The sequence below is a fragment of the Perognathus longimembris genome, chromosome 23 (assembly GCF_023159225.1).
Source record: "Perognathus longimembris pacificus isolate PPM17 chromosome 23, ASM2315922v1, whole genome shotgun sequence".
NCBI lineage: Eukaryota > Metazoa > Chordata > Mammalia > Rodentia > Heteromyidae > Perognathus > Perognathus longimembris.
In genome coordinates, this window is record NC_063183.1 from 19,578,550 (window position 1) to 19,601,049 (window position 22,500).

Genomic DNA, 22,500 nt, shown 5'->3' on the forward strand with positions numbered 1-22,500 from the left:
CTCAGGGCTTGGGCTTTGTCCCTTAGCTTTTAGATTGAGGCTGGTGTTCTACCACTTTATCCACAGCTGTGCTTCTGATTTTTTTGCTAGTTTGCTGGAGATAAAGAGTCCCAGGGACTTTCCTTCCTGGACTGGCTTTGAACTTTGAGCTTCTAGATTTCAGTCTCCTGAGTAGCTAGGCTTACAGGCATGAGCCGCCCATGTCCGGTTTCTCACCAAACTCTTAACCATGAGCTATAACCCTACAAAGCCTCACCAAGTTCTGAGTGCCCACCCACACTGTGAGAAAAACCCTTCTCTTCCCTCTCTACACCAATCAAATAACAAACAACATGGTGGGCATAGCCACAGGGCAATCAGCTGAGTCTTTCAAGTGCATACAGTTTAACCTGTGAAGTTTCCCCAGGGTAGAGAAGTTCAGTCACAGGCTTTCTTGGTTGGGATGAATTTTGCAGGTTTCCCACCCCTGCCCCAATGCAGACAAGAAAAGTCAAAGATGGTGTTAACTAGCTTCTACACACCTTTCTAATAGGGTTGCATGAATGGAGAGAGGGTCCAAGCTGATTCTGGGAGGGAAACACATACCCCTAGCATTTATGTGTGCTTAGCACTGGGCTAGAGCATTGTCCTGCTCCCCAGAGCCCAACTGGGGATCCTCAGAATAGATTAGCCACTTTCCCAGCTTCCTGAGCTATGAGTCAGGAAGGTACTATAAGTGTATCAAGGTGGGCTGGGTCTATCTGAGGAGGATGTGGGCAGAGGACCACAGGGAGGCTGCCTAAGGCGTCTACTGGTCATTTCTTGTGCTCAGACGAGAGGCCACTGCCAAATGTCCTATTTGCCTATGCTCTCAGGCTCCCAGTAAGGTCTGGCCAGCCTGGGGACTCCGTATGACTAGCAATCCAGTGGGGTATGGAGGTGTGGGGTGAGTTCTCCTAGGGACAGAAAGGCCTGAAAAAAAGAGGTTGGGATGGGCAGGTCTTGGCTGAATCAAGAGCTTTTAAGACCTTGTAGGTACTCATCTGGTCCTACAGAACTCTGTACGGGTGACAGGAACTCAGAAATTTCCTGGCAGGACCTCTGGAGTTGGCATAAAAATTATTCCTGTTATATAGGCCCTTTCTTCTTTCCTTCCTTCCTTCCTTCCCTCCCTCCCTCCCTCTCTCATTCCCTTTCCTTCTTCCTTTCCTTTCCTGTCTTTTCCTTTCCTTTCCTGTCTTTTCCTTTCCTTCCCTTCCCTTCCCTTCCCTTTCCTTTCCTTTCCTTTTCCCTTCTCTTCTCTTCCCTTCCATTCCCTTCCCTTCCCTTTCCTTTCATGTTGGTGCCAGTACTGGAGCTTGAACTCAGGGACTGGGGGCATTGTCTCTGAGTGTTTGTTTTTTTTCCTCAAGGTTAATGCTTTACCACTTGAGCCACAGCTCCACTTCTGGCTTTTTTTTTTTTTTTTTATTCATTGGCGATAAGATTCTCTTGGACTTTTCTGCCCAAGCTAGCTTTGAACCATGATCCTCAGATTGTAGGCTCCTGAGTAGCTAGGATGACAGGTGTGAGTCACTGGCACCTGACTACAGGTTCTTTCTTAGATTAAGTCCACCTCCTTAACGATTCATCCATTGCTCCAATTCTGTCTTCTGGGATCATATACGCCGAACAAAATACACAGACCCAAATGGGAAAGTATTAATGCTCCAGGAAAATACAAGTCCTCCAATGACGAAACACCAAACCAAGCCAGGAGTCAAAGGAGGAGTTCTTCATTCGGACAGATGGAGGAGCCTCCATACAGGCAGCCTTGGAGACAGGCTTAAAGGATAGCAGGACCTGTGTGTATGGAGGGGCCGTGGAGTCCAGGCCAAGCCCTGACTGGGCAAGACACAGAGGTAAGAAGAGCCAGGGACTTCATGAAGATTGTGTAGTGGCCTGGTAGGGTGGGGTAGGTAGCTTCGTAAGTGTGGGGGGCTGGGAACAGGGAGGGTACTGTGGAGCTGATAGAGGCTGGACCATGGAGAGACTTGAATTCAGAATGAGGCCCCTTGAGCTAGGGGGAGGTCAGAGGGTTTTGTGTTGTTTTTTTTCAATAAATCAGAAAGCTGGGGGCTAGTAAATCATGCCTATAATCCTAGCTACTCAGGAGGCTGAGATCTGAGAATCACAGTTCAAAGCCAGCTCAGGCAGGAAAGTCTGTAAGATGGGTCAGAAAGGCCCAGGTGGATTCAAACTCGAGATGCAGTGCCTTCACCGTTTAGCTTTATGGGCATGAGCAAGGTACCGCTAATCCTGGGCCTCAGTCTATGTTTTTTGTAAAGAAATCAGAGGCACAGGATGGATGGATGGTAAGGAGAGGTGGGTGATGTCACCATCAACGAAGTCAGCTAGAGCCACCAACTTACCCCAGCTTGCTCAGGTCTGAGAGGGTTCATGGATACATAGAACTTTAAGAGTTCACACCAATCGGGGGAGGAGGAGACAGTAGAGACCAGGTCTGCAAAACCAAAAACTTCTTGTCAAATGGTATTTCCAACAGGTTTGGGTCAGCGACCCTACATTATGTAACTAAAACCAAACAATTACTCAACATATAAAGGTCAAAAATAGACCTCTCACTGGAGCACAATAGCTCAAAATCTATGTATGTATGTTCATAGAAGACAAGGATAAGCAAACTCTATTGTTGACGTTACATTTAAACTCATAGGTGAATTTCATTTGGCGTAGGCCACGTAGCTACTGTATATGTTTTTGGTACACTGTGTATTGTATATATGCCTACCTGATCTAGGGAAGGGAAAGAAAAACAGGGTGTAAGATATCACAAGAAATGTACACACTGCCCTATTATGTAACTGTACCCCTTTTGCACAACACCTTGTCAAAAATTTTTTTAAATTAATAAATAAATTAAAAAAAAAAAGAGTTCACACCAAGACAGTACAGGGCAACACAGGACAGTTGGTACCCCTCCTTCTAACATGGCACCCAAACACTGTTCAGTGCGTTGATGGAGGGACGGGTGAAGGGTGGCATTCTTGAGCAGTTGGTGACAAAGTTGCCCATCCCCCTTGCCACCTGTTTATAGTGTCTCCTGGTCCTGGCTCTGGAAACCAGCAGAAAATTCAAACAAGGCCCAGGCCAGTGGTAAGGGCCCAAGGACAGTGCCCACTTGCCACGTGGCTGGCCTGGTGCCTCGGTCACCTGAAATACAATATGGCTGATGTCACTCAAACTTTGCTGATGTTGTGGATGCTGAAAATACCTAGGCTTGGGGCTGGGCGCCTGGGTGGCTGGTCTGAGCCCGGGGCTGTGGTGTCTCTATGGGACTCTTGCTACTTTCTAGCCTGGGGTCTTTGTGGGAGGATTACAGGCCCTGGAGCCTCTCAATTTTCCTACAGGAAAGAAAAGACACCCTGCTCCCTCACTCCTGAGCAAACCCTTCCTTGTTGATACAAATGCTATGCCAAGAGTGGAGGCCAGGGGGCGGCTCAGGGTGATGTACTTAGCCCTGAGGCTCAATATCTTGGACCTGTGAGCAAAGCCAGCTTCCTCCAACCTGGGAGGGGGACACCGGTCATTGTCAAGAGAAGGAGATGAGTGTGTATGTCAGAAGGAACATCTCAGTTCCCTCCCCTTCCCAGCTGGGTATATAATAGGTGCTGCACTTTTCTGCCTCCTCAACCTTCATACATGCGCATGCGCTCACACCTGCCCATCATGTGCGTCCATGTACACACACACACACACACACACACACACACACACACACCTACCTGCTCAGGAGCTGGGTCTTCCACAGTCTCCAAAGCCTACAAGCCCTGTCTGTCTCCTGCCTCAGTTCCCAAAAAAGAGACTTCTAGCCCCAGCAAGGAGTATTGATTTGGAGACCCTGGCTTTGGAGTCAGACTTAGCTTCAGGGTTTAAATCCCAATTCTGGAAACTTCTTGCCTAGGTGACTTCCTTCCCACCCCCCGCCCCCAAGCACTGAGTCTCAGTTTTCCCTCCAGTAAAATGGACATGGCACAATCCATGTTCCTTACAGAGTTCTCCAAAGATTAAGTGGCTTGAGTGTGCAAAGTGCTTGGTGTGTTTATTGCACTCAGAAAGTACTAGCTGCCCAGTGCTAGTGGCTGGTGCCTATAATCCTAGCTATTCGGGAGGCTGAAACCTGGAGGATCAAGCTTTGAAGCCAGCCCTGGGCAGAAAAGTCCTTGAGACTCTTCATCTCCAATTAACCAGCAAAAAGCTGAACTGGATGTGAGGCTCAGGTAGTAGAGCACCAGCTAAGCAAGCAAGGCCAGCAAGGGCTCCAGGCCTAGAGTTCTGCTGTTGCAACAAGCATGTCTCTATCCTGACAGCAGACAGTAAAAGTAGGAAGGAAGAAGGGGAGAAAGTTTGTCTGTGAGCAGCAAGGGCCCTTGGTGTGAGTAAAGGACCCTGAATCTCTTGCTCTTCTTCCTCTGCCTGTCCGCATTTGAGCTAGGAGGGGGCCCCACGCCTTGTACACTCTGCAAGCTGTGGTTAGGAAGTGTAATGGCCTAGCTATAGTTGTACTTTCCACATGTCTGCTTCCTTCAGCCAGGGTCCCAGCCTCTACCACAACCTCCAATAAGTGTGAAGTAGCTGGGCTGGAATGTAGCAGAAGCTGCAGGTCTGTGGCCATTGTGGTTTGTGTAGAAGCAGTCATAAACAACCCTCTTATTGTGTACCTGTCAAGCGCCAGCTGGCTTACACGCGATTTCTTAGTTCTCACAACCAACCGGAAAAAGAGATACTGTCCTTGTCTTACCAATGAGGAAATCCAGACGGGGATGGATTCCCTAAAACAGCACAGCTACGCCAGGCGCTGTGGCTCATGTCTGTAATACTAGCTGCTCAGGAGGTGGAGATGAGGATTGTGGTCAGTCCAAAGCCAGCCTGGGCAGAAAAGTCCATGAGATGTGTGTGTGTGTGTGTGTGTGTGTGTGTGTGTGTGTGTGTGTGTGTGCCAGTCCTGGGGCTTGAACTCAGGGCCTGGACACTGTCCCTGAGCTTCTTTGGCTCGAGGCTAATGCTCTACCACTTGAGCCACAGCACCATCATTGGCTTTTTCTAAGTGGTGTGTTGGAGATAAGTATCTCATAGACTTCCTTCCTGGACTGGTTTCAAACTGCGGTCCTCAGATCTTATCTCTAATAAACTGCCCCCAAAATGCCAGAAGTGGGGCTGTGGCTCAAATCATAGAGTACTGGGGCTGGGAATATGGCTTAGTGGCAAGAGTACTTCCTTATATACATGAAATCCTAGGTTCTATTCCTCAGCACCACATATATAGAAAACGGCCAGAAGTGGCGTTGTGGCTCAAGTTGGCAGAGGGTTAGCCTTGAGCGAAAAGAAGCCAGGGACAGTGCTCAGGCCCAGTTCAAGCCTCAGAACTAGCACATGTACAAACACACACACACACACACACACACACACACACACACACACACACACAGCACAACTAGCAAAGTTATAGAAGATCCTGGACTTAAATCTAGCTTTATCGATCTCTAAAACCTGAGTACTTTCCATCATACCATGGAGCTCAGACAACTCAAGGTCCGAGTCCAGGATATGAATGAACTCAAGAGGGACTTTGGTAACCGTCTGCCCCCGCTGGTGTTCACTTTCATCCCCTGAGTCATCAGGTGATTCCTGAGAATCAGGTGACGGCGGCTGTCCTGCCATGTGACCGGCTGCTGTTCAAAGGGCAGCATTGTGACCTCAGTGTGGATGTAAAGTGACAACTATCTCCTAGAAAATAAGAGGCTGGAGCTGGGTGCCAGTGGCTCACGCCTATAATCAATCCTAACTCCCACATATGAAAGAAAACATGTGTCTCCAAGCCTAATTTACTTAAAACAATTTTTCCAGGTCTATCAATTTCCCTGAAAATGACATAATATTATTCTTTCTGATAGATAAGTAAAATTCCATTGTATATAGGTACCACATTTTCTTGATCTACTCATCCACTGTAGGGCATCTGGGATATTTCCATATCTTTACTATGTGAGTAGTATATCAGTAAACATGGACATGTAAGTGTTGTTACTGTATTCTGACTTATAATCATTTGGCTAAACACCCAGGAGTGGTATAGCTGGACCACAGGGTAGTTTTATGTTTAGTTTGTTGAGAAATCTTCAAACTGCCTTCAAGAATGGCTGCACCATTTACATTTATTTTAAGCTCCCTCCCTAACCCAGGCAGGCCTGGAATTTATTTCTTGATAATTAAAGAAGAAACAGGAGGTAGAAGCAGGAAAGGAAGGGATTTGAAATAGCAGAACCATGGAGATTTCTTCTATGTCTTTCTAATACTTGGGTCTTCCCGGGGCCTAGGTCATCATCTTTTGGACCAGGGAATAAATTTATCCAAAAGTGACAAAAGGTTCCAGCACAGGTGGCTCATGCCTGCAATCCTAGTTCCTGAGAAGGCTATTCTGAGGATCACAGTTCAAAGTCAGCCCAGGCAAGAAAGTCCATGAGACTCTCATGTCCAATGAACCACCAAAAAACTCGAAGCGGAGCTGTGCCTCAAATGGTAGAGTGCTATGCTTGAGCAAAAGAAGCTCAGGGACAGTGCCCAGGCCTTGAGTTCAAGCCCCAGGACTAGCGTGCGCACACATGCACACACATGCACACATGCACACACACACACACACACACACACACACACACCAAAGGAAAGAGAACTGGTACTTACCAAATTCCCATTATAGATTGTGTACAGATTTTCTCTAATACCTATCCTTATTTTGCATATGAGAAAAATGGGACCTGAGAAATTACACTGCAGGAGGTAACATGGTGAGTAAATGTTGGAGCCAGAATTTGAGCTCAGGTCTAACCTTCAAGAACATGGGCTATATACCACTTTCGGCTGCCTCTCAGAGGAGGGGGCGGTCCTTGGGACTGAGGCTGTGGAACTCTAAGCTGTGTCTTATCCTATCGAGACCCACATAGGCATCCCTGGAGGGCGATCATGCACGCCCAGCTAGTGGGCAAGTGCCAGGTTGCCCTCTGTCCTGGTCAGCATCTGCTGAACCTCCCCGCTAGATATTTCAGAGGAATGCTTAGAGTTGTATCTGACTTCAGCCGCCAGGTGGCGCTGTAAGGACTGGGACTTTTTCATGCCTGAAGCTAAGATTCAGCCTGGTAGGGAAACACCAGAATTCCCATGTAAGAGGTTCCTGGGGAACCTCAAAAAGAAAAAAAAAAAAGAAAAACAAAACAGACGCCCAGATCACCTGCCTAGCAAGCATGGGCTTTTGAGTTCAAACCTCAGGATCACCACCAAAAAGAAAAAAAACATACAGGCCCAACTTTGTGAGAATCTGATTTAATCTTCTGGATATGATTTGTGGGAATCTGCCACTAGTTTTAAATTGTGTTAATTACCTGAATGGGTGAAATATTGCTCACAGTTTTAAATAATGGGGGGAAGGGGAGACGGAGAGTATAGCACACTAGGAAAGTATCCACTAGCATGCTCAAGGTCCTGGGTTATTTCTCTAGCATCAAAGGAAAAATAAAAGTATGCAAAGATATATAGAAAAAAAGTAGTCCTCTGTCAGTATTCAGTGTAATAGTTATTTTAAGAGATTACATGTAATAAACATAAGTATCTACATGTCAGGATGACATATAATGTCATCTATGAGTAGATACTGTATGTAACAATATATACCATACAGGGCTGGGAATATGGCCTGGTGGCAAGAGTGCTTGCCTAGTATACATGAAGCCCTGGGTTCGATTCCCCAGCACCACATATATAGAAAATGGCCAGAAGTGGCGCTGTGGCTCAAGTGGTAGAGTGCTAGCCTTGAGCAAAAAAGAAGCCAGGGACAGTGCTCAGGCCCTGAGTTCAAGGCCCAGGACTGGCAAAAAACAACAACAACAATATATACCATACAAATATATGTGTGTGTGTGTGTGTGTGTGTGTGTGTGTGTGTGTCCATGATGGGAAATGGTTATAGTACTTGTGGTATGAGTGCAGTAAAATTATATATATATACATATATATTTTTTTCCCTTCTTCTCCTCCCACTCCTTTTCCAGAACTGTGTGCTTAAATTCAGGGCCTGGTGCTCCCACTTGGCTTGCTGGCTCATAGCTAGTATTCTAACACTCTGAGCCGTGCCTCCAATTTGGCATTTTGCTGGTTAATTGGAGGTGCTGTTGTTTGTTCGGGTCAATTTACTATCTTGTTTTATTTACCTATGTATGTATATACTTATTTATTTACTTTTGTTGGGCTTGGGGCTTGAACCCCTAGAGGGGTTATCTCCTGGTGATCTGGGAACTGGAAGGTGCCTCCCCTGGAGACCAGCAGTAGATATTGGGCAAGTGCTGACCAGCCCAACCCTGGCAGGCCTCCCGGTTCCGGTGGGAGATTCTCTGCATGCCAGGCTGTCTCCTGGAGACTGAGGGACTCTGGCTACTACTACCCCATCCTCATTCCCGGACATGCGCTCCCCCAAGGACATGTTGTATCCCCCAAAGGAAAGGGGGCCATGTTGGAGCCACCTTCTTGGATACCACATTTTCCTTTTCTTCACACCTCAGGATTCACTCTTGGCCTGGCCACTGTGCTAAAGTGTGGATTGTAGTCATGCCAAACAGCCCTGGTCTGCTGGGTAACATCTGGATTCCCAGAGTTAGAAAGTCTTTCCTGAGGGGCTGGGAATATGGCCTACTGGTAGAGTGCTTGCCTCGTATACATGAAGCCCTGGGTTCGATTCCTCAGCACCACATATATAGAAAAAGCCAGAAGTGGCACTGAGGCTCAAGTGGCAGAGTGCTAGCCTTGAGCAAAAGAGAAAGCCAGGGACAGTGCTCAGGCCCTGAGTCCAAGCCCCAGGACTGGCAAAAAAAAAAAAAAAAGAAATGCTTTCCTGAATGTGAATAAGACACTTAAAATTCTCTCAGCCACAGGGAATAAGGAGGGAATGAAGGGTTATAAAGAGCCTGTCCCATGAGGAAGCTTCTACAGGGCAAAGGAAGAACTCTTATCTAGAGATAGCCTGGGATGTGTGCCGTATGGGAACTGAGAAGGGACAAAAGACTTCCTTCCCCTCTGCCTTCCCTCTTCCTTCTGCCCAAGCCCAGATCTAAGTGTGTTCTTCAGATTTTGAGAGGGGAAAAAATAGAATGTTTTAGTGTTTTTTGGTTGTCAATTAAAAAAAAATTGGTGGAAGGCCAAAGAAGGAGCTTCAGAGTAGCAGAAAAGCATGAACTTCGCAGGAATGAACTAAAAAGCAGGATTCTATTCTTCTTATTATGAACTCCCTCCTTTGTAAAACTGATGTATGTGAATAATGAGTCAATTAATTATTTTCATCTGGAGTGTTATTATTATTATTCAAGTCTAGAGATAGTCATTCCTTGGTGTCTGTGGGTATTGGTCCCAGAATTCTCCTGTAGACCCCAATCCTCAGGTTCCCAAATCCCCTTCTCTAAAATCTAGGCCCATTCTCCTGCTTGAAATCATCTCTTGATTAGTAGATATCTGAGATAATATAAATGCTTTGTAGAGAGTTTTTTTGTTTGTTTGTTTTGTTTTGGCCAGTCCTGGGCCTTGGACTCAGGGCCTGAGCACTGTCCCTGGCTTCTTCTTGCTCAAGGCTAGCACTCTACCTCTTGAGCCACAGTGCCACTTCTGGCCATTTTCTGTATATGTGGTGCTGGGGAATCAAACCCAGGGCCTCATGTATACAAGGCAAGCACTCTTGCCACTAGGCCATATCCCCAGCCCTGTAGAGAGTTTTATATGATTTTGTTTAGGGAATAATGACATTAAAAATACAAAAAACAAACAAACAAACATTTGGCCAGGTGCTGGTGGCTCACACCTGTAATCCTAGCTACTCAGGAGGCTGAAATCTGAGGACTGTGGTTCAAAGCCAGCCTGAGGGCTGGGGATATGGCCTAGTGGAAAGAGTGCTTGCCTTGTATACTTGAAGCCCTGGGTTCAATTCCCCAGCACCACATATACAGAAAATGGCCAGAAGTGGTGCTGTGGCTCAAGTGGCAGAGTGCTAGCCTTGAGCAAAAAAGAAGCCAGGGACAGTGCTCAGGCCCTGAGTCCAAGGCCCAGGACTGGCAAAAAAAAAAAAAAACCAAAGCCAGCCTGAGCAGGAAAGTCTATGAGACTTTTTCTCTCCAATTAACCACCAAAAATCTAGAAGTGAAGCTGTGGTTCAAGAGGTAGAGCCTTGAGTGAAAAAAGCAGCTCAGTGACAGGGTCTAAGCCCTGAGTTCAAACCCCAGGACTAGCACATATGAAAATATTTGTACATATTCAGTACAGATGCAATTTTATTTTTCATTCATTTTTTTGAGACAGACTTTTGCCATGGTGCTCAGGCTAGCCTTGAACTCCAGGGCTTGCACGATCCTCCTACCTCATCCTCTGAGTCAGAGCTGGGACTACAAACATTGAACATCATACCCAGCTCCTCCCCACCCCCAAGAAAAGCAATTGCTCAGAGACATGCAATATTCATGGACTTGAAAGTCCAAAATTTGGGAAACAGAAAAAATGGTGTTCTGGGGCTGGGAATATGGCCTAGTGGTAGAGTGCTTGCCTCATATACATGAAGCCCTGGGTTCGATTCCCCAGCACCACATAGATGGAAAAAGCCAGAAGTGGCGCTGTGGCTCAAGTAGTAGAGTGCCAGCCTTGAGCAAAAAGAAGCCAGGGACAGTGCTCAGGCCTGGAGTTCAGTCCCCAGGACTGGCAAAAAAAAAAAAGAAAAGAAAAGAAAAGAAAAAATGGTGTTCCAAGATACCAGTTGAAGGCTGACCTTGTCTCTTTCCCACATGACTGGTGATGGCCCTGAGTCATAGAAAGTTGTTTCCATGAGCTAGTTCTTCTGGAATTTTCCCCAAAGCTGAAGCTTTTTCCCTCTATATCTCACTGGAAAATTTCCAACAGCCTACTTCCCTATCCCCCAGCCAGACGAGGTCAAGGGCAGGATGAAGCTGCACTTTGATCCCCAACCCTGACCTTCCAGGCAAGGGAAAGATGTGTGGGTGAGGAATGGGGAGATGTCTTTCAGCGGCATCCCAATGATAAGCATGGTATAAAGGCACCAGGCTCTGGGGTTCCATATGAGGTATAGAAACAGAATCAATATATTCACTGTTCAACAGGTACTCTTACCATGGAGCCATGCCTCCAGCCCTTTTATGCACAGGCTGTTTGATTTTAATTTTTGGTGGTACAGGGATTTGAAGTTAGTCTTGTGCTTGCTAGGCAGGTACTTATACCATTGGTCCCTGTATTGGTCCCTGTATTGTATTGGTCCATCCAGCCCAGTATTTTCCCCCCCTCCAGTATCCACCTTGCAGAGGCTGAGTCGAGGGGGCAGAAAGGGAATAAGCCATGGGTTCAGGGTTCCTGATTTTGTGTGTGTGCTAGTACCCGGGCTTGAACTCAGGGCCTGGGTGCTGTCCTTGAGCTTCTGTGCTCAAGGCTAGTGCTCTACCACTTGAGCCACAGCTCCACTTCCAGTATTTTTTGGTAGTTAATTGGTGATCAGAATTTCCTGCCTAGCTGGCTTCAAATGGTGATCCTCAGATCTCAGCCTCCTGAGTAGCTAGGATGACAGGCATGCACCATCAGTACTCAGTCCAGAGTTCCTTTTAGGAAGCTTGATTTGGTTTGTGGCAAGCGTCAGTTTCTACAGCTTTTTGGAAAATGTGTTCTCTCCCCCATCTTGGGCAACTGTGCCCTATGTCCTATCTTTGTGGTGTGTCAGCTGCTCTGTGACCCCTGTTTCTTTGGGGTGGCTTCCTTGGCTGTCCCTGAGTTACCTGGCTAAGATCAGAATGAGCAGCCTGTGGTAAGGTGTCTGTGTTGACCTTGGAGGAGAAGGGCATAAAACCATGGATGAGCGCAGTGCATGTTTAGTCCATGTGTCCCCTCATCTTCTGACTGGCATCTAAAAACCATCACACCATTTCCTCTGCCTGAAGAGGCCATGGTTACTGAGAATGAATGAGATTCAATGATCTCTCAATAGATTTCTGAAAATAGGAATCATGACCTTCCTTCCTTTCTTCCTCGTTCTTTCTTTCTTTCATTTTCAGTTAGATGGCTAATAATATATTGTGCATTCCAGAAACTTGTCATGATTAACACTGTACTTAACAAAAACGACTCCATGAATCTTTTTTTTCTCACACTGAATATATTTATCCAGTTCTACCCTGAATAGTCTTAGTCTGGGGGGACTATGCCATAGATTCAGGATTTCTTTTCTTGATTTGTTTTGTGCGAGGAGGAGTATAATTTTTATAGCTTTTCAGGACACTGGCCCCCTCCCATCTGGGGATGTCCATATCATCTGTAGCATGACTTCCTGTTTCATTTGCTTCCAGGTTATTAGGTTATTGCTTCCTGTGCTGATCTGAAGATACTTCCCCTCCCCTCACCAGGGAGCTACCCCCACCCCCACTCACCCAGATTGTCTTCCTGGCCCAGAGAAATAGCAAGGGACAGCAGGTAGGGACATAAAGTTCTCTGAAGCTCCAGAATCAGCCAGGCCCTCCTTCTGGATTGAAGCGAGTGAGCTTCCAGCAGGAAGAGGATGAAGGATTAAAGGAATCCAGGCAGCCAGCTAGCTGCCTATTTATTCCTAGAAGCTTCCAACATGGCAGGTAGTGGGTGATGCAGATGAGTGAGTAGTGATTGGCTGGTGCCCACTAGCTCTGTGGCTTTATTCACTCAGGTCTTGAAAGTACAGATGCCATAACAGGCTTAGATGTGCAGAAGGCTCATGAGGCAAATGCGGTATGCAAAAATGGAAGCTCAGTTGAGGAGAGGCTGGGAGAGACCTCAAAACACAACTGAGGTGTGACCCAGGTGAGGGGAAGAGGGGGGGAAGATGAGGCTGGAGTGTCTTAGACTGAAGTGAAGCTCTAAGAAAGGTGGGCAAGCCAGGCACTGGTGATGCACACCTGTAGTCCCAGCGACTCAGGAGACTGAGATGTGAGGATCACAGTTCAAAGCCAGCCAGGGCAGGAAAAGTGTGTGAGACTCTTATCTCCAACTGACCAGCAAAAAAGCCAGAAGTGGAGCTGTGGCTCAAGCGGTAGCCTTGAGCACACAAAGCTCAGCGACAGCACGCAGACCCCGAGTTAAAACCCTAGGATGGCACATTAACAACGACAACAATTGGATGACATGATGATGAACACTTTGAGGGGTGGAGCAAGCCTATGCCATGCTGAATAACAGGTGGCGTGCGTGGTTTCTGTGTGCTGCGGAGGGTGATAGCATGAAGTACTCAAATCTGTGTTCCTCAGCCAATCTTTTTCCTCTCGGGGCCTCCATCTGAGATACGGTGTACAGTTACCTGTAGCCCCCAAGGGCCTTCCTGGCCATGCTTACTTGGCTCAGAGGCTCCGGCTCTGGGCTGTGCACATATTACCTGAACCCTGAGATCCTGCCCAGCTCCGCTCCTCTCTGCTAGGTTGGCGAGCTGGACAGCTCCCATGCTGCCGTTCAGCATTTGGACAGCACCCAAGGCTGCGATTCCAGAGAGCCAGGCTCGCAGACCGACCTCAGACCCGAGGCTCCCTAGACAGAGGGAAAGCCACAGTCCCCTTCAGGAGGATGTTGGGCGTACCCACAGCAGTGGGTTCCATGGGGGTTTCAAGGCTCGGAGTGGAGGGGCATCTGGGAATGGAAGAGCTCTGAGACTGCCCAGCTTTTGGGGGTCTGCCTTAGAATCTTCAGTGCCAAGGTTACCCATAGCGTTTATACCCTGTTGTCTTCATTGAACAGATAAAGGATTGTCACTTGAGCCTGTGGAAAAGAAAAATTTTCCATTGTGAGTGTTTCTAATCTTGTTGGCAATTAAGAGAGCTCCGGCCCACACAAAGCATTATGTCATAGCCTAGATAGAATATGGGGGAATTTTTGTGTGTGTGTCTTTAAGTCCTTCAGTATGACTTTGATGTTGGACTCATAACTGGTTCTTGGGTTTTCAAGGCTTGGCATTTCCACTATGAGTCATAGTGTTCACTGGTAGGTGTCATTTTATTACCTAACGCCATTTTTTTAGGCATGGAAGATTGCATGCACAGCAGGTGCACTTTTAAAGAGTTGGGCGGCTCACACCTATAATCCTAGTCACTAAGGAGGTAAGACCTAGAGGATCACAGTTCAAAGCCAGCCTGGGTAGAAAAGTCTGAGACATGTCATGTCCAAAATAAGCGGCAAAAAACAGGACTGGAGGTGTGGCTCAAACGGTAGAGTACCAGCTATGAGCAAGCAAGCCAAGCAAGTGTGAGGTTCTGAGTTCAAACCTCAATACCTGAAAAAAAAAAGACACTTCTTTAGACAGAGTCTAGATGGTGCACTTTGTGTTTGTGTTTGCTGGTTATGGGGCCTTGGTGCTGCCCCTAAACTACTCAAGGCTAGTGCCCTACCATTTGAACCACAGCTCCACTTTCAGCTTTTTCATTTTTGGGGGGAGTTAATTGGAAATAAGGGTCTCAAGGACTTTCCTGCTCAGGCTGGCTTTGAACTATGATCCCCAGATCTCAGTCTCCTCAGTAGATAGGATTACAGGCCTGAGCCCCCTGAACACCTGGAAGATTGGCCACTTAGTTGGGTCATCATCAAATGTCATCTGTCTTAGTTAAACTTCTCAAACACCCTAATGAGGCCAGAATTGTGATCCCCTATCACAAATGAGAAAAGTGTGACTCGGAGGTTAAGGGTCTTCCCTAAGGCAATCCAGCGAATAATTATACCAGGATTTTTATTTAGGGCTCCAAAGTTTTCTCTCTTAAAAAAACAAAGCTTGGGGCTGGGAATAGGGCCTAGTGGCAAGAGTGCTTGCCTTGTATACATGAAGCCCTGGGTTCAATTCCCCAGCACCACATGTATAGAAAGTGGCCAGAGGTGGCGCTGTGGCTCAAGTGGCAGAGTGCCAGCCCTGAGCAAAAAGAAGCCAGGAACAGTACTCAGGCCCTGAGTTCAAGGCCCAGGACTTGCAAAAAAAAAAAAAAAAAAAAAACAGAACTTTTTTTTCAGCCTCTTGGTGCTTACTATAGGCTGTGTTCTTTCACTGACTGTATAGAAAGAGGAGGCAGTGTAAGGCTACCCCATATTCACCTCAGCCAAGCTCTGTGCCTGCTCTGTACTATGAATGGGGAGGCATGGGAAAATGAAAAAAGAATTTAATGTTAAACCCAGGGTCTTGAGAATGCTAGCTAAGCTACCACTGAACTGTGTTCCTCCACCTTCCCCCCCCCGCCCCCCAATTCTGAGGGTTGTTGTTTTTTGCCAGTCCTGGTACTTGAACTCATGGCCTGAACACTGTCCCAGGCTTCTTTTTGCTCAAGGCTAGCACTCTGCCACTTGAGCCACAGCGACACTTCTGACTTTTTTCTGTGGTGCTGAGGAATCAAACCCAGAGCTTCATGCATGGTAGGCAAGCACTCTACCACTAAGCCATGTTCCCAACCCCCAATACTGAGGTTTGAACTCAAGAGCCTCAAATGTGCAAGGTATGCACCCTTACTACTGAGCCATAGCTCAGTAAGTAAGTAGCCAGTTTTATAAGTAGTGTCTTGCTTTCTATCTGAGCCATGATCAGTCTATTTCTATCTAGGATAACAGGCTTCTACTGCCATATCCAGCTTCCCTCCATTCATAGAGACAGGATCTTGGGCACTTCTCTGGCTAAGCTGGTCTAGAACCTTGATTTTCCCAATCTCAGTTTCCCAAGTAGCTAGGATTATACTCATGAATGCCAGGCTTTATATTCTTCACCACTCAAATTTCATTTTATCTTCAGATAAGGTCTCCATTAATTGTCCAGGTTAGCCTTGAACTTACCATCCTCTGTCTCAGCCTTCTGAATAGCTAGGACCCAGGGATGCATCACAATACCAAGCCCAAGGATATGTGCTGCCCAGCAGCCTTAAACTTCTAGTTGTATCAGATCAGCTTCCTCACTACTTTGAAGAAGCAGAGAATGCTAGGAGAGTTAGGGTTTTGTAGATGAGGCTACAGAAGCCTGTGGTCCAGGTTTGGTTTTGTGTTTTATTCTTTCAGCACAGAGAAACGAGAACTGGTTTAACAAGAAACCTTGGTATTTGCCTAGAGACCTAAAGGTCATAGTCACCTAGGATATGCAGGACCCATGGGAACTCCATGCCACCCACCCATAGGGGAGGGGAGAAAGGAAGAGGAGAGGGAGGAGGAGGAGGAGGAGGAGGAGGAGGAGGAGGAGGAGGAGGAGGAGGAAGAGGAAGAGGAAGAGAAGAAGAAGAAGAAGAAGAAGAAGAAGAAGAAGAAGAAGAAGAAGAAGAAGAAGAAGGAGAAGAAGGAGAAGAAGGAGAAGAAGAAGTCCATTAGTGGGGAAACAATGGTTCATACTTATAATCCTAGCTATTCAGAAGGCTGAGATCTGAGGATCATGGTTCAAAACTAGCCCAGGTAAGAAGGTCCACGAAATGTATTTCCAATTAACCAGCAAAAATCTGAATAGTTCACCAACCTTGTGCAAAAATGCTAAGAAACAATATCCAAGCCCTGAGTTTAATTAAGCCACAGTTTTGGCACAATAAAATTTTAAAAAGAAAAAAAAACCCTAAGTTATACATGAAAGAGTTGAAATTCAGGGGCTGGGAATAAGGCCTAGTGGTAAAGTGCTCACCTCGTATACATGAAGCCCTGGGTTCAATTCCTCAGCACCACACATATAGAAAAAGCCGGAAGTGGTGCTGTGGCTCAAGTGGCAGAGTGCTAGCCTTGAGCAAAAAGAAGCCAGGGACAGTGCTCAGGCCCTGAGTCCAAGCCCCAGGACTGGCAAAAAAAAAAAAAGTTGAAATTTGTTCTTATGGGAAGTAAAAAGCAGCAGTAACAGGCTGATATATTCTCTAACAGCCTTGTAGAACTATTAGACTCTAAAAAGAAAAATAAAAAGAGCAAATGTTCTTAGTGCATTATTTTCTAGTGCTCCTCCTTTATTTTCTATTCTGAGTCACTGAATTGTGTTCCATAATAAAACTGGGCCCCCACCAATGACAAACACAGGCATTGTTATTGACAGGAAGAGGTGTCTGAAGCCCTGAGCAGCCGAGTTCTTCACACGCACCCAGAAGCGAGCACGGCCCTGGCCCAGGCCTGCCTGTGGCGTTTCCACCCGGATTGTATCAGTCTGTATGGGGAGGGAAGGTTTCTCATAAGATTTATCTTTTTATCTTGATTTTATTTATTACTTTTTCAATTTATTGTTATTGTAAAGGAAATACATGAAGGGTTATGGTTATCTAAGTCAAATAAAGAGCACATTCCTTTTTGAACAATGTAGCCCCTCCCCTTGCTCTTATACATGTTTTGAAATTATCTTTTGTGTGTGTGTTTGTGTGTGTGTGTACCAGTCCTGGGGCTTAGACTCAGGGGGCCTGGGTGCTGTTCCTTAGCTTCTTTTGCTCAAGGCTAGTGCTCTACTACTTGAGCTACAGCTCCACCTCCAGATATATATAGATAGATAGATAGATAGATAGATAGATAGATAGATAGATAGATAGATAGATATTTTTTTTTAGTAGAGATAAGAGTCTCACAGACTTTCCTGCTCAGGCTGGCTTCAAACCATGATCCTCAGATCTCAGCCTCCTGAGTAGCTAGGATTACAGGTATGAGCCACCTACCTTTGGCTTTAAAATTCTTTTTTTTTTGCCAGTCCTGGAGTTTGAACTTAGGGCTTGAGCACTGTCCCTGGCTTCTTTTTGCTCAAGGCTAGCACTCTACCACTTAAGCCATAGTATCCCTCCTGGCTTTTTCTATATATATGGTGCTGAGGAATCAAATTCAGGGCTTCATGTATGCAAGGCAGGCACTCTACCACTAGTCCATATTCCCAGCCCCCGGCTTTAAAATTCTTTAAGTGTTGTACAAAAGGTTTCAATTCAACGTGTCAGTTTATGGGTACAATGCATTTTGGTCATATTATTCCTTCTATCATTCTCTCCCATCTGTCCCAAACCTACCTACTCATCCCCTCAAGTTTACTTGGTTCTATTTTGTGTGTGTGTGTGTGTGTGTGTGTGTGTGTGTATGTGTGTGTATGTGTGTGCGCATGTATATGTGTATGCTAGTTGTAGGGTGTGAACTCAGGGCCTCATGCTCTTGATTGGTCTTATTGCTCAAGTATGGCACTCTACCACTTAAGTCACACCTCCACTTACAGCTTTTTTTTTTTTTTTTGGCCAGTCCTGGGCCTTGGACTCAGGGCCCTGGCTTCCTTTTGCTCAAGGCTAGCACTCTGCCACTTGAGCCACAGCGCCACTTCTGGCCGTTTTCTGTATATGTGGTGCTGGGGAATCGAACCCAGGGCCTCATGTATATGAGGCAAGCTCTCTTGCCACTAGGCCATATCCCCAGCCCCACTTACAGCTTTTTGGTGATTAATTGGAGATGAGTCTCATGGATTTTCCAGCCTGGGCTGGCTTTGAATTTTGATCCTAAGATCTCAGCCTCCTGAGTAGTTACGATTACAGGCATGAGCCACAGTTTTCTGGATTCCATTGTTACATATGTACTTTGAGTATTTTGACTGTTTCCACCCTTCCTCTCTCCATTCATCTGCCTCCCCTTCCCTTAACTATCAACACCCCCCTCCCCCCACCAAGGACCCATCTCAACAGTATGTTTTAGCTTCCTGATATTCATTTTGATAAACTGTAAATTAGTTGTTCAAAGGAGTTATACCACTGTAATCCTCCCCTGCATATAGCATACTTTAGTCCATTTGCATATATATGCATATGACCCTGTATATTTTTTCTATGTTTATAATATAAATCTAACTTAAGGGTCAGGATTTCTCAGCACTAGGCTGTCACAAGTGAGCTTTGCAGATGGAATTTGGCAACCTATAAGATGGGTGCCAAACCGAGTCCCAGGGACTGTTGAAGCTCTGCCTGAAGCAGCACAGGAGTCTTGCAACTCTTTTGGGGGAGGTGTGACTAGTGTTTGAACTCAGGACCTCATACAAACTGGGCTAGCACACTTTACTACTTGAGCTGTGCTCCTACTATTTTTTCCTTAGTCCCATGCTTTTTACATGTGTATGTGTTGTGTGCACTAGTTCTGGGGCTTGAACTCAGGGCCTAGGAGCTGTCCCTGTGTTTTATGCTTAAGGCTACTGTGCTACCACTTGAACCACAGCTCCAATTCTGGCTCTCTGTGTGTGTGTGTGTGTGTGTGTGTGTGTGTGTGTGTGTGTGTGTGTGATTAATTGGAGATAAGAGTCTCAGGGACTTTCCTTCCTGGGCTGGCTTGGGAACTACAATCCTCAGATCTTAGCTTACCAAGTAGCTAGAATTACAGGTGTGAGCCACTGGTGCCTGGCTAGTCTCATGCTTTTTGCTCCAGGGCCACTTTAGACTGTGATCCTTCTACCTATCCCTCCCAAGTAACTGGAAATGTAGGTGTGAACCACCATTCCCAGTGTGTACTTTCAGATTGGGTCTTGCTACTTTTGCCTGAGCTGGCTTTAAAGCCTCAATCCACCTATCTTTGCCTTCTAAGTAGCTGGAATTACAGGCATGAGCCATTGTACCCTGCCTCTTAGTCCTTTTAATTAAATCACACAGGACTGACTGGGTGTGTGTAATTACATGGTTGAATGCTTACCTAGCATGCACGAGGCTCTGAGCTCAATTTTCAACACTGAAAAAAACAAAAGTTACAATTACAGTCGAAATTAAGTGATAACTTATGGACATAAAGGTTAATTACTGCCAAATAATAATAATTTTCTGTGGGGCCGGGGATATGGCCCAGTGGCAAGAGTGCTTGCCTGTGTACATGAGGCCCTGGGTTCAATTCCCCAGCACCACATATACAGAAAACGGCCAGAAGTGGCGCTGTGGCTCAAGTGGCAGAGTGCTAGCCTTGAGCAAAAAGAAGCCAGGGACAGTGCTCAGGCCCTGAGTCCAAGGCCCAGGACTGGCCAAAAGAAAAAAAAATATAATTTTCTGTGCTGGGAATATGGCTTAGTGGTAGAGTGTTTGCCTTGCATGCATGAAGCCCTGAGTTCGATTCCTCAGCACCACATAAACAGAAAAAGCCAAAAGGGGCACTGTGGCTCAAGAGGTAGAGTGCTAGCCTTGAGCAAAAAGAAATCATGGGCAGTGCTTAGGACTTCAGTTCAGGCCCCAGGAATGGCAAAAAAAAAAAAAGTAGGGGCTGGGGATATAGCCTAGTGGCAAGAGTGCCTGCCTCGGATACACGAGGCCCTAGGTTCGATTCCCCAGCACCACATATACAGAAAACAGCCAGAAGCGGCGCTGTGGCTCAAGTGGCAGAGTGCTAGCCTTGAGCGGGAAGAAGCCAGGGACAGTGCTCAGGCCCTGAGTCCAAGGCCCAGGACTGGCCAAAAAAAAAAAAAAAAAAAGTAAAAAATAATTTTCTGGACTTAGTGATGCATGTCTATAAACCTAACTACTAGGAAAACTGAGACAGGAGAATAGGAAGTTTGAGGTCAGCCTGCACAACTTAGTGAGACCTTGAGTCAAAACAAAATACTGTCAGGTGCTGGTGACTCATGTCTGTAATCTTATCTACTCAGGAGGCTAAGATCTGAAGATCATGGTTCAAAGCCAGCCCAGGCAAGAAAGTCCGAGAGAGTCTTACCTCCAATTAACCACCAAAACTGGAAGTGGTACTATAGCTCAAATGGAAGAGCACTAGCCTTGAGTGAAAGAGCTTACAGACAATGTCCAGATGCTGAGTTCAAGCCCCACAACCACCACCACCACCACCACTAATAATAATAATAATAATAAAAAGCTGAGGCTGTAACTCAGTGGTATAGTACTTGGCTAGCATTTCTAAGGCACTGGGTTGAATCACAGTACACACACACACACACACACACACACACACACACACACACACACATACACACACACCTGGAGCTTTGGCATACTAAGAGGCCTTAGAACCTATTTAAGAATCCACTTGTCCTAACTCCAGAGGTTGAGATCTGAGGATCATGGTTCAAAGCCAGCTAGGGCAAGAAAGTCTTCAATTAACCACCAAATAAACCTGGAAGTGGAGCTGTGGCTCAAGAGGTAGAGTGGTATCCTTAAGGGAAAAATAGCTCAGGAATAGTGCCCAGGCCCTGAGTTCAAGCCCCACAACCACCACCAACATAAAAGACTCTAAGTGCCTCCTTCCTCCCTTGTTTCTCCTCCTCTCAGCGCAGTGAGGGACTTCCTTTAAAGTTTCCTCATCTCCCTGACCTAGTTGCCAGACATCACCAAAAGACAAATGTGATTGCTTCAGTTTTCTGGTTGAGATTTCATCAACCAGAAAACACTAAACTCATAGGAAGAAATACTGAAATGTCAACATCCCTGGACAGATTTTCGTCAGACACCATTGTTCCCTGTTTCAGTCCCATGGAGAATCAGGTAAAATCTGTTTTCTGTTCTACAATCTGGGTCTGCCCACTGAGTCAGAGAACAAACATTTATTGTTCCACTAAAAATGTTTACATTCTGTTCTTCCCCTCCTCTATAGAAAAAGAATTGATTTTTTTAAAGTTTCTAGGTTGATGGGTAATTATACTCCTATGATTTTTTTTATGCTGTGACTCTTCTCTTTTTGCCTGCTAACAGTTTACAATGCCTTTTCTTCTATTTAAAAAATATCTATTGCTGGTTGGGCATGGTAGCCCATGCTTATAATCCCAGCTACATAGGAGATAAAGATAGGAGGATCTCAGTCTCAAATTGGCCTTAATAAAACATGAGACCCTGCTGGGTGCTAGTGAATCATGCCTATAATATTAGCTACTGAGAAGACTGAGATCTGAAGACAGATGTTCAAAGCCAGCCCTGGCAGACAAATCAGAGAGACTCTTATCTCCAATTAATCAGCAAATAGCCAGAAATGGAGATATAGCTTGTGTTAATGCCACCCTTAAGCAAAAAAGCAAATGAAAGTACCAGTCCCCAAGTTCAAGCCCCAGTTAAGGTACACACACACACACACACACACACACACACACACACACACACGAGACCTTACCTGAAAAATAACTAAAACAAAAAAGTGCTGGAGACTGTGGCTCAATTGGTAGAGCACCTGCTTAGCAGAGTTCAAACTTTAGTACCATAAATGAATAAAGTAGAATGTATATCGTTAGTTCATTCCAGTCAACTTTGAAAGGGAAGAGAGGAAATTTCTCCTTGTTCCTATAGTGTATATAGATTTCTCTTTAGTTTAGATCATTTTTGTAAGCTGGATTCCAGAAGAGCTTCTGCTTGGTTAAAGGGAAGAGCTATGACAGATTCTGGCAAATTGTTCTCCAGAAAGAGTCTCCCAGCTGCTGAGGGGAAAGGGAACTGTGCAGTCACCCAGCCTTACGAAGTGAGATGGGTGGGAGCCATTTATTTGTGGCTACACAAATTAGTGTAGCCACAAACAGGAAATACAC

The 22,500-nt window shown here is 45.9% G+C and overlaps 1 non-coding gene across 1 annotated transcript; it reads left to right on the plus strand.

Annotated features, from left to right (window-relative positions):
• Positions 1 to 15,069: 15,069 nt before the first annotated feature.
• Positions 15,070 to 15,200, plus strand: LOC125341262. Its single transcript, XR_007208942.1, has one exon. It is a non-coding gene; the product is annotated as a small nucleolar RNA SNORA51 (small nucleolar RNA).
• The last annotated feature ends 7,300 nt before the right edge of the window (positions 15,201 to 22,500 follow it).